The sequence below is a fragment of the Melanotaenia boesemani genome, chromosome 9, assembly GCF_017639745.1.
Source record: "Melanotaenia boesemani isolate fMelBoe1 chromosome 9, fMelBoe1.pri, whole genome shotgun sequence".
NCBI classification, from domain to species: Eukaryota; Metazoa; Chordata; class Actinopteri; order Atheriniformes; family Melanotaeniidae; genus Melanotaenia; species Melanotaenia boesemani.
The window spans coordinates 4,162,556-4,174,560 of record NC_055690.1 but is presented as its reverse complement, the minus strand read 5'-3'; the positions used below and the strand labels follow the sequence as shown (position 1 = coordinate 4,174,560).

Sequence of the window (12,005 nt, the reverse complement as noted above, 5' to 3'; positions counted from 1 at the left end):
CAAGACACTGCTGCTAAAACAACAAATAAATAAATAAATAAAATGGTTGTAATAGTCTTTGAGAAAAAATAAGTGTGTTATCAACCAAAAGTAAAATACAAATAGAGACTTTATAATCTAATCAAATGTATAAATTAATAAATCAAATTAGAAAATAATTTTAATTAAATATTAGATTCTGGTGAGTGCAGTCAGGTGACATCATTTTGATCTTTCACATGAATTTGGAGCTTTGCTTTGAAAAACCCAGCAAAATAAAAGTTATATAGTCAGACTTAACTCATACTTTACTATCATACAAATATGTAAAAACATATATTGGAATTTATTCTCTAGTAAGTGTCTACTTAGTCTGATTGTAAACTTTTTCTATACTGTGTCTTATAACATGTTCTTAGATACACCTTATGGTGCCCCTGGACACATTATCAGTGATGCAACCTGGGATCACAGGGGGTTTTGGGTCTTTCAACAATCAGACCCCCTCCTCCAGGCGACCCGACCAAGGTTGATCAGGCCCCAGCTTGTGTCCAGGTAGCACTACTCTACTTGCCATACCTCTGCCCTCTTGATCCACAATCACCTTGATGCCACTTCTGCTGCGTTGGTTAAGGTAACAGCCCTTCACTGACGGGCTCCTGTGATGCCCAGCATCTTATAGACCCTGCAGAGGAATTGGCCCACAAATCCTCAGCATCCCACTTCGATGGGTTGGCATCGTGCCCGCCAACCATTGTTCCGGCACTCATCCACTAGCTCCGATTAGTTTGCCCTCTTTTTCTCATGGGAGTCCTCCATCTGGTCCTCCCATGGCACAGTGAGCTGCAGAATTACCTGCTTGGTTGCTGCTGAGATGGGGACAATGTCTGGCCTTGATGTTGTCTTGGCGACCACTTCTGGTAACTTCAGCTGCTTCCCCAGTCAACTTTCAGCTCCCAATCACACACCGAGAGGTATTTCGGGGAGCTGCTGTAGGCATCTCCCCAGTTCTGACGAAAGTGATGGTGTTCCTAACTGGTCTAACTGGCCGCTGCTGTGGCTGATTCCACTGCAGATATCATCCACTATGGCCTTAAGGACTTGGTCATGTCTCCAGCGGTAGCGTCCTTCACCCAGGGCTCTCGGACACCAGCTTAGGATGTGCTCCAGGGTTTCTCTTTTCTGGCAGAGGGGGCAAGCTGACGTCTCCACCTTCCCCCAGGTAAAGAGGTTAGATGGACTAGGCAGCACGTTGTAGACTGCCTGGATCAAGAATTTTATGCGATGGGATTCAACTTTCCACAGCTAGGTCCATGTGACCTTGCGCTCCACAACTTGCTCCCATCTCTTCCAGGCTCCCTGCTGCCTCATTCCCACCATCTGGCTGACCTAATTCTCCTCTACTCCAGCTGATCAAGGATCAGCGACCTCCTCCTCCTTTTTCCCCTGTGCCCTACCATAGCGAGGTGTTCTACCACTACCCAAACCAACTCTTCCCTGTGCCACTGTGCCCACTAGCACCCTCTGTGGTAGCCTTGACTCTGCAACACCCACAGCCTTGGAAGCGCTCCACTTACGTCCTGTCCTAACATCGAGCCCAGCCTGGGCAACCTTTGGGTCACTGGACTCCCTTGATCGAGTGACTATGAACTTCTTGCTCAGGCTGCTGATATGGAGCTTCAGCTTGTTGGTCTGCCCGTACAGGGCAATACTACTTAGGCTTCGTGGCAACCCCAGCCACCTGTGGAGAAACCTGTTGACTCATCTCGAAGCCTTCCGCTGTTGAAATGGGAACTTGGTAGACCAAGAGGGGCCAAAGGATCAGAGGTAAATCCAGGCTTTGAACTTGCCAAGGAGGCCACACTTGTCCACCAGAGCTAGCCAGGTCTCCAGCTCTTGATTGGTTGCTTGTGTGGAGGCAGCATCTCTCAGGCTGCAGCTGAACACCTTTCCCGGCTCTTCACCGGTACCTCTGTGAGTGATAGTATCTTGGTGGTGCTGAGTGAGAAGCAGAACTTACCTGTCACCTTCCCTTTCTTCAGCATGAGAGACCTCGTAGTAGTCCAGGATTATGTCTCTGCACTTCTTTGGTATGTGATGTCGATTCAGTGCCTCTTTGACCAGCTTGTGGGGCATGAATCCATAGGCGTTGGCAAGGTCCAGCCTCAGCACAGCACAGCCAGGTCACTTTCTTCTCCCTGGCTTCCCTGATAAACAGGGCAGTCTTTTATGGAGACATTAATTGGTGTGCTGATCAGCAGTTGATCAGCTGTGGCTTTGCATCCATGACTCACCGGCAGACTCAAGAAGTGGAAAAGAGGAGCGAGAGCACAGTTAGCGTAACCCAGATGCTTACATATAAAAGCAGTGGGAAATTGCCATTTCTCTCTGAGATAAATTAAGTTTTTTTTTTATTTCATTTTTCATTTAGAGGTTTTCAAATATTAATAGGGATTTCAGTATTGCAAAGTTTTCTGAGAACAATTTTAATTAAGTTTTTAAAGCACCTAAATACCAACATTTAAGTTGTGACACACTTCTGATCATAATGTCTTGTCACGGTACTAATCATCACTTGGATGTGTTTCTCTATATTCATTTAAGATATTTACTTGGTATATCTTTTGATTCCAACCAGCGCATGAAGATGAGTTTTGGTGGCCTGATTTAACACAAATTTTGATCCCAAGGGAGAAGCTGAAGTAACTTCGAAATGGAAAATGTTTATAAAAAAATGTATATGAGATGAATTCCTTATTTCTCTCTTTCTTCTTTCCTTAACTCTGTCCAGCAGAGGGCCCAGCACCAGCAGCATTGAACCACAGCATGTCTGCAACTCTGTCTGTCAGGGTGGTGGACAAACACTCCGCCCCCATACCCTCACCCCAGTCCAATGACACTCCATCTTTAATCCCTTCACCTCTCCCTCCCCCCTTGGACTTTATCACCTATTAACTGCCGACCAAGTAAATCCCACATGGAAAAAAGTCGAAGGTGGCCACACACACACAGACACACACCTCTCCTTTCCAGTCTATAACCAGTAGGCAGCCACACAGGTGTCCTTAGGACACGATGAGCTAAAAAAAAAAAAAAAAGTTATTTCCCACTACATAGCTTTTAAAACCGAGTCTCATCCACAACTGCCATTATGGCCATCTTACCTGCTTCCTTTCACTCCTCTGACTTCACAACAGGGTAATAGGAGGGGGAGGCTTCGTCCATCCACCACCTATTTTACTCTTTCTTTAAACTTTCCTGTTCATAGTGTTTAAACAGGACTTTTTACCTTAATGGGTTGGTGTGGCTGAGCTGTGTGTTGAGAAGAGATGATGGTACCAGTCCTTCCGGTCAGTTACAAGGCAAGTAACGGTGATTGCAGAAACTTAACCTCAAATCTTGAAGCTTGTTAAATGATGGGGGCTGACTGTAAGAAATGCCTGTAAATATACTTTATGAAAGGTGAGGCTCTTTTAGAGTCCGGTTTCAGAAGTTTAGATGAGGCCATACGTTTGTTGATGTGTGGTGTTAGGCCAGCAGTCAGACACATGTGTTTGCATCTCGTTATATGTGCTAACTATAGCACTTATCTGTTATTTGTTGAGGATGCACACTGACAGGATGCAGAAAACTGTGAAGTGGAGCTGAGATTTTCTCTTGTAAGGACATAGGTTTTTGTAAAAATGAGAGCAGTCATTGTTACACATGCACTGCCAACCCTGATGTTTCATATACATTACTTTTAGATGAACCCATGTTTGAATAGAGCAGATATTTTCCCATGAATTCACAGCAAGCACAATGACGATGCAACTGGTGTGAAATCAAAAGAAACAAAAACATAAAGTAGATCAGGGATGTCAGACTCATTTCAGTTCAGGCTCCACATTCAGACAGCGCTATCTGATACCAAGTAGGTCAGACACATAAAATATAAACATAATAAAACATAAATAAAAGATAAATATTTTTATATATATCATTCATTCTTAAGAATTGGGACAAAACATGTCCTACATTATAAACCAGTTTATATAATAACATCAAGAAATCAATCATAATTGACATACTTAAAAAAATTTAATTGGAAGGAACTGTGTATACCTTTGTTATCGTTTCCACATATTTTTAATCTTTTTTGGGAAATTTTGCTCAAATGTATGGTCTGTGGTTAGAAGGTCGATGTTATTTTATTTGTCTTCAGTAAAGAGTTCCAAGTATTGATCTCTTAAACAAACAAAAAAAAAAAAACTCAAGAATTGTACATACACATAAAATTACAAAGAAAGGTTGTAGATATATAATTTGATTAACGAAGTGAGCATAAAACAATATTTTTAATTTAATTCTGCATATCTAAATCTAAGTCTCGGTTTATTTTATAAACGTCATCAAATCAGGCAAGAGCATGGACAGCTATATCACTGAGGACCCCTTTTATTTCCCTGGCGGTCACAGCTGGATCATGTCAACACCGTCTCTCTGTTATGATAAAGTGTTTTAAACTACATGAGTTTAATTTACACATTTACGTAAGGTTATTGAAACAGCAAACAACTTGGAAAAAACCAGCAAGCCACATTGTAGCTAGCTGGTTTTGGGGGAAAATTCTTGCTCTTTTGTAAGCACCGTCAGATCCTGTGTCTGATGGAGTTGACATGTAAGTTATGTAATGTTATTTGTGAGCTTAATTTAGAATTAAAATGTTATTTCAGGGTGTAAATATACATATTTAGCATGAATTATGGCAGTGGTTCCCAAACTTTTCCTGCAGGGCCCCTTTTCATCAACAATAACATCAAGCTTGGCTTCATTCTGTCAGATGCTGATATTTTGAGACATACAACACACTGTGGTCTCTCTTCATTACCCACCATTGATTATTACTATTACTTGACCATTACCTGGTCAAACCCAGGGACAGGCATGCTTCATCATGTTTTCTTCTTTTTGTTTTTGTTCTGCCTCCCATTCTACTTTTAGAACAGGGAACCACCAGTAAACCTGCAGTCTGTGTGAAGTGCTCTGATATAAAAACCTGGAACTCTGAGATCTTACGGATCCAATGGAGCTTGGTCACTAGAAGCTTTATTTGTGAGAAGAATTTTCAAATATGTTCTGGATTTGGTACATGGACTGTCCATATATAACACTTTTCTAGCCACATGTTGACCACTTAAAGTGCTTTGACACTACATGTCACATTCACCCATTCACACACACACTCATAAAGTACTTCTAGTGTTATATTAAGTGCTTTCTACTATCACTCGCATTTATACCCTGATAAACACATCAGGAGACAACGTGGGGGTCAGCGTCCTGCCCAATGACACTTCAGCATGTAGTCAGGGGAAGCCTGGAATCAATCCACGACTTTCGGACAGCTCTTTCCTTGAGCTACAGCCCCTGCGAGGAAATGTGATCTCTGATGATTATTGTCATCAGAAACCTTCCTGCAGCATCTTGGATCAGATGAAAACTTTTCAGAGCATATCTAGGACAGAACAATAATCAGGAATCATTGTCATCCAATCTGGAACTAACAGATCCATGGACTAGTTGTTCTGCATCGCTGGGACAGGATGAACCCCATTTTGAGAATGTTAGATGGAGGAAGGAGGTTAGAAAAAACTGTTTTGTATGTGAGTCAAAGGATCCTGGACAGTCTTCCTGAGGTTCTTAGATTCAAAGACAATAACCTCAGTCTGTCTGTATTTAGGAGGAAATTCAGAATCATCCAGGTCTTTAAGTCTTGAAGAAATCTTTGTAATCGGACCATTGATACCATGCTGTCTAATAAAATCACTTAAAGGCAGCATGTACAATGTAAAAAGTACGTGTCAAAGTACAGAACCCTGAGGATCTCCATGACCTACTCTGGTGTGTGAGGAAGACTCATTTACATGAACAATCTCAAATCTATTTTGTCATTTAAATTCAGTGCAATTTATTTAAGGCATACTTCTTCGTGTGTTTAACTAAAACTGAAAAAAAGCTAAAGACTTCAAATCTGAGATGTAAAAGGTGATAAACTGAAAACCCATTTGGATGGATTTGTGCCAATGCCTCAGTCTTGTAACCTGAAAGACTTTATATGTGCAAGCTCTAGATGTGAGGTATAGGAAAATGTTTTTCAATATACATGAAGAAGAAATAGATTTGTCATGCTATCCACTTCCAAAGACACTCAAATGTAGTTTGCAGCTCACAACTTTCTAAAAACTGAAATCAGCCTAAAACTTGTAAATATTTTATCAGTTATTATCATTAATTAAACATTTTGTGTGTGTGTATGTGAACAAAAGCTTTGGGAACTCTAAGTTTAACTTATTGTATATTTTTGGAAGGATTTTTGACAGTAAAATGTGGACAGTGCCTGATTCTCAGACTTGGACCTTTGTGTAAAGAAATGTCTGTTTCCTGAAGAAGGAGCTGAAGGAATCTGCTTGTTTCTGTGAAATTCATTTGAGATTGCAAATGCAGGTTTCATGGTGAAAACCTGACAGCAACACCAATATGCTGACAGAAAAATGTACAGAAAACATTTCAACCAAACAGAATATTACAATGTCACCTGTAAATTATTGTTGCATCTTGAATGGCTGAATGCATTTAATCTGACATTTTAAGTGTGTATTCTTTCTTGTTTGTTTTTGTCGACTCTAGTGAAGGAAAATATAATGTGACAGAGACAGTAGTAGTGGTAATTATTTCCTATATATTTCTAATATATAGTTTCATTTATTTCTCAGTGCTTCCTGAACTGAGTTTATTTCCATTAATGCACAATATTTATTTATGATTCCTCATCCTTTGCCATTTCCATCTCCCATGTTTGTGTTTGAACCAGATCTGAAATGACAAGGCAGCAAGGATAAGAAGTGTGGGCTGGCAGTGAAGAGATGAGGTCTATTCCTCCCTCTGTCACATTCCTCCATCTAAATCTGTCACTTGCTCCACGTCTGGACAGTGGGGGGCTGGAATCACATTTTATCCGCCTCACCATCTCTGACCTGAATCTCACTGGAACCCACACTCTCAAGGAGAGAGAGGGATGCACAACGAGCTGAGAGGAGGAAGAATCAAGTGGAGAGCAGTATTTGTGTGTGATGCTAGAAAACATTTGCTCTGTGGCAGAAGTTTGAGAAAAGCTTCTCATCATTACCGTTCCTAAAACACAATGTGTACAGCCCCCAGAGTCTTACTAAACTAAACATTTCCTACTGACTGTCAGCGGTAAGATACATGAGCAGAGAATAATTATGTTAATATTTGTTATTTAGTAATCTGTTCATAAACCATTAGTTTATCACCTCACCTATTTATCAATTCACTCTGTAAGAAAATAAATAAATAAACAGACTTATATGACAAATTTTAATAACATATGGGAATATTTAGGTCAATTTAATAACACATTCCAAATCATTGTTATATCAGAAACATGGAATCATGCAGATAAAGAAATGGATTTTGAACTTAATGGATATGAATTTAGCTGTGTTAATAAAAGCAGTAAGTGTGGAGGAGGAGTGGCTATATATGTACTTAAAAACTTGAATTATAAAGTAGTAGAAAATATGACAACTGTGGTTGATAACTTGCTAGAATGTATAACTATTGAAATATGTAAAGAAAAAAGCAAAAATATAGTAATTAGCGGTATATACAGAACACCAGGCTCTAGTATTGAAGCATTCAAGGACTGGACAGGGGAAATGTTTTCAAAGACTAATGAAAAAGTTCTTTTTGTCTGTGGTGATTTAAATATTGATCTGCTCAACCCAAAGAAGGACAAAATGACTGAAGACTTTATTAATACAATGTACAGCCAAGGTTTATACCCCAAAATCACCAGACCCAGTAGAATTACATCTCACTGTGCTACTTTAATTGATCATATGTTCACTAATGATATAAATAATAATATATATCCATGCCTTGTGGTCCTGCACACCTGTCCTCAGGTTCTTGCTTCAGGTATGTGTGGACATGTCAACATGGTTTAAATGTAATATTCCTACAATCCCCACACTATGTCTACTAGGTGACGTGGGTGACATTAATATGGCAATTAACTCTGCACACATGATACGCACAGCATTATGCATCGCAAAGAAAACTATCCTTGTGAACTGGAAAAACAAACATAATCTGTGTATTCAGCAGTTTAGGAATCTCTTAGTTGACCACATCAGTAGTGAGACAATGTCTGCCTCCTCAAAGAACTATTTAGCTTAATCTCATTCCCTCTGGTCCCCTGTGCTTAGTTCCATCACTTAGTGTAGTTGGATACTGTGACCTCGTTGCTGTGGGAGTTTGGGAAATGGTCGGGAGTGACTGGTGGTTGCGGGTTCTTTGTGGTTGCCCGTGGTGGGGGACCGGGCTGCTCTGCAGTGGGGGTGGCTCTGGGTCTGGCCTTGTCGCGGGCTGTGGGGGCCAGCGGTTGGAGTCGCCTCGTGGCGGTGGGTGAGGCCACTGGTGGCGCCCGGTTTGGTGGGCGTCGGTCCTGGGCCGGGCGGCCGGGCTATTCCGGGGCGGGCTGGGTGGGGGTTCTGGGCTCTGGTGCCCGGGGGTGGTCCTCCTCCCTCCGGGGTGGTGGGGTCCATATGTGCCGGGGGTCTGGGCCTGCCTGGATGTGCTGCTGTGGTGTGGGTTGGTGCATGCCCTGGTGTCTGGTTGACGCCCTGGGACCCAGGATATGGCCCCGGGGGCAGGGGGGGTGTAGGGGTTTGAAGGAGGGCTGAGTGGGATTCGGGGGATTATAGGGGGAGGTGCTGGGGTGTGAGACAAGGATGCTTGTATGTTGTGTGTGTGTGTCTGTACTTTGGATGATGTTTGTGTGGATGTGGGGGTATGTTTGTGTGCGTGTGTATGCATGTGTTAGGATGAGTGGGGGTGTGTCTGGGGAGTGAGAGTGGGAGGGTTGAATGCTGTGTGAGTGTTTATATTGTGTGGGTGGGGCTGAGAGGGCATATATGAGTTTGGCTGAGTGGGAGTGTTCAAGGAAATAGGTGTGTGCATATGTTTCTGTGTGTGGTTGGAGCGGGGTTAAGTGTACTTGTGGGGGGGGGGGGGGCTGCCTGGGGGTGGTGGGCCGTGGGTCTGCCGCTGCCTCTCAGTTTTAATTGCACCAAGACACCAAAACACAAGAAACACAGGGCCGGGTCCCGGGGTGGCTGCGCTGGTGGGCTGCTGGCTCTGTGGGTGTTTGCTTGGGGCTCGCTGTCCTCTGGTCCGCCTGGGGTGTCCCCCACGGGGCATGGTGGGTGGGTTGGGTGTGGCGTGACTGTGTGGTGGTGAGTGATAGTTAGATAAGGTGCAGATTGGAGTAAGTGGGGAGTGGGGGGAGGGGGCCGATAGCACCCTGGTTCCCGGGGTGTGTGGCTGGAACATCGGGGTGTGTGCTGGCCTATGCCGGGTGGCTGTCTGGGGGGGCCTGGTCCTAGGCATGTTGCGGGCCCTCTGCCTTTGGGGGGTGGGGCAGCCGCCTCTGGGCTCCTGGGGCCCTGGGCCTTTCGCTTGGGCTGCCCTGGGTGGCGGCTGCTGATCTTGGCCCACTGGGACCTGTGCCCCGGGACCGTGGGGGGCTCTTGCTGGGGCTCTCCTCTGCCGCCCTTCGGGTGGGGCTGGAGTCGTCTTCGTGGTGGGGTGGCTTGGGTTGGTGCTCCGGGTCTGCTGCTGAGGGCCCAGGCCTCTGGCCCTGGTCTGCCTCTGGCCTCCATGGAGGTCGCATTTGCATGATCTCACTCACCACTCTTCATCACTGATCACTCCTTATTCCTCATGCTCTGCATGCTGACACAGTCACTGAGTTGTCCAGTGGGTTTTAATACTAAGCGATAATTATTTTTATTTATTTTTTTTTCCTGTGAGTTAGTATCTGGTCGCTGTTATGTCTTTTTGATTTGGATATTATTTAAAAATGACTAGCAGCCCTGTTTTTTCTGTGTGTGTGTTTCTGTTTTTGTAAAAGTTGTAGGAAATTTTCTGGTGTGTTCATGTACAAGTGTAACAGTTTTTTTTTTGTCTGGTGATGGTGTGGATTGAAGGGTCATTGCCTTCTGTCTTTGATCTTTTTGTCTCCTCTCTTCTTTTGCTTTTTTTGCTATTTTCCATCTTTTTCTGTCCCCTCCGGTCAGGTCCAGCAAGATTACATAGATTCTGTGATTCAAAGTAAATAAATAAATAAATTAATCACATTATCAAGAGGAGCCTTACCCATAGGCCTCCCCTTGGCAGAGGAAATTTATAAATAAATAAATAAATAACATAGTGAGCAGATTATTAATCAATGACATCAGTGACCACCTACCAGTTTTTATAGTTTATAACAGAAATTACCAGTGAGACTAATTAAAGCCAAAACTACAATACAGACGTGTAAGAACAGAGGAACGATTTACGATTTACTGGCATTAAAATGGGAAAATATATATTATGAAAGTGATATTAATATTGCACATGGAAATTTTTTAAGAACTTTCACTGCACTATATGATAAAAATTGCCCCATTAAACAATATTATAGAAAACATAGAAACAGATCTGCCGTGGCTCACAAATGGGATTACAAAATGCTTGTAAAAAGAAAAATAAATTATATCGAGAATTCATAAAACAAAGGACTAAAGAGACTGAAAATAAATTAAAAAAATATAAAAATAAGTTGACCACTATTATAAGGGTATGTAGGAAGGATTACTATAGTAAAATATTATATAATAACAAAAATAATATTAAAGGAATATGGGATATATTAAATAGTCTCATTAAAAATAAATAATCTATAATAAAAAATTCATATTTTATGTGCAACAATATTAAAAAGGAAGAGTGACGTGGTTAATAACTTTAAGAATTTTTTTGTAAATATCTGATCGAACCTGGCAGAAAAAATTCCTGATCCAGTGTTGCCTAATGTCTGGAATGTTAATCTTATAAGAAGAAATCCCAGTTCAATGTTCCTCACTGCAGTAGAAGAAAAAGAGATAATAGATATTGTAAACAAATGTAAATGCAAAACTTCTACTGATTCCAATGACACTGATATGAAAATGGTAAAAATAAAAGTTATTGAGGGGATTTTAAAACCATTAACATATATCCGTAACTTATTATTCCAAACCGGCACATTTCCTTTTTTTTTTTTTTTTTTTTTTTTTTTTTTTTAACCTGTCTTGTCCAGCATCGTTGCAAACAGAATGATTGTCTGGCTGCTGTCTGGTGCTGGGCAATTTTACTCTATCAAGCAGGGATTTATACTACATGTATAAAGTCCCTCTTGATGACATGAAAAACTTTATTAAATCAGACTCTTAATGCTGGACTCGACCGGAGGGGACAGAGAGAGAGAGAGATAGAAAAGAAAGTAGAGAGAAGAGGGAGGGGAGAGAGAGGGACAGAAAGGGTGTGGGGAGTGCGGGTGGGGACTTAAAACATTATACAGAAAACCATGTAATCCATACTACTTGCAACATATATAGCTAAGATCATCCTGGCCAGTAGGTCATTACACAACTAGTTGATAATAGTAACAATAATAATAATCACAATAATAGTAATAATAATAATAGTAGTAGTAATAATAATAAGAGTAAGAGTAATAATAATAATAAGAACAGAAGTAATAAAAAAAAAGAAAAAAAAATATGATAATAGATATAAGTGAAACTGCTGTATTCAAGAACACGCGCAGAGAAACCTGTGTGGATATGCTGGAGAACTCGGCCACACGGCGACGCAAAGACTGTGTGGAGACGTTCAGGGAGGAGTGACCATGCAGAGTGATCATGCAGATGCCACCTCACTTGAACAGAGGCCAGAGTCAGGCCAGCGGTCCCGAGACCCAGGCCACCTGCCCCCCCGTAGGCTACAGATCCTGACTGGTCCACAGAGACGACCACTCGCCTGCCCAGGAAGGCAGCAGCAGGAGACCCCAGCAGGAGCCGCCCCGCGGACACAGGGCACCGGCCCCGGCAGGCCGAGGCCAGCAGTCCCCGACCCCCCCGGGCACCGGCCGC

At 42.3% G+C, this 12,005-nt stretch overlaps 1 pseudogene; it reads right to left on the bottom strand.

Annotated features, from left to right (window-relative positions):
- Positions 1-512: 512 nt before the first annotated feature.
- Positions 513-12,005, bottom strand: part of LOC121646069 — a 44,774-nt pseudogene continuing 33,281 nt past the window's right edge.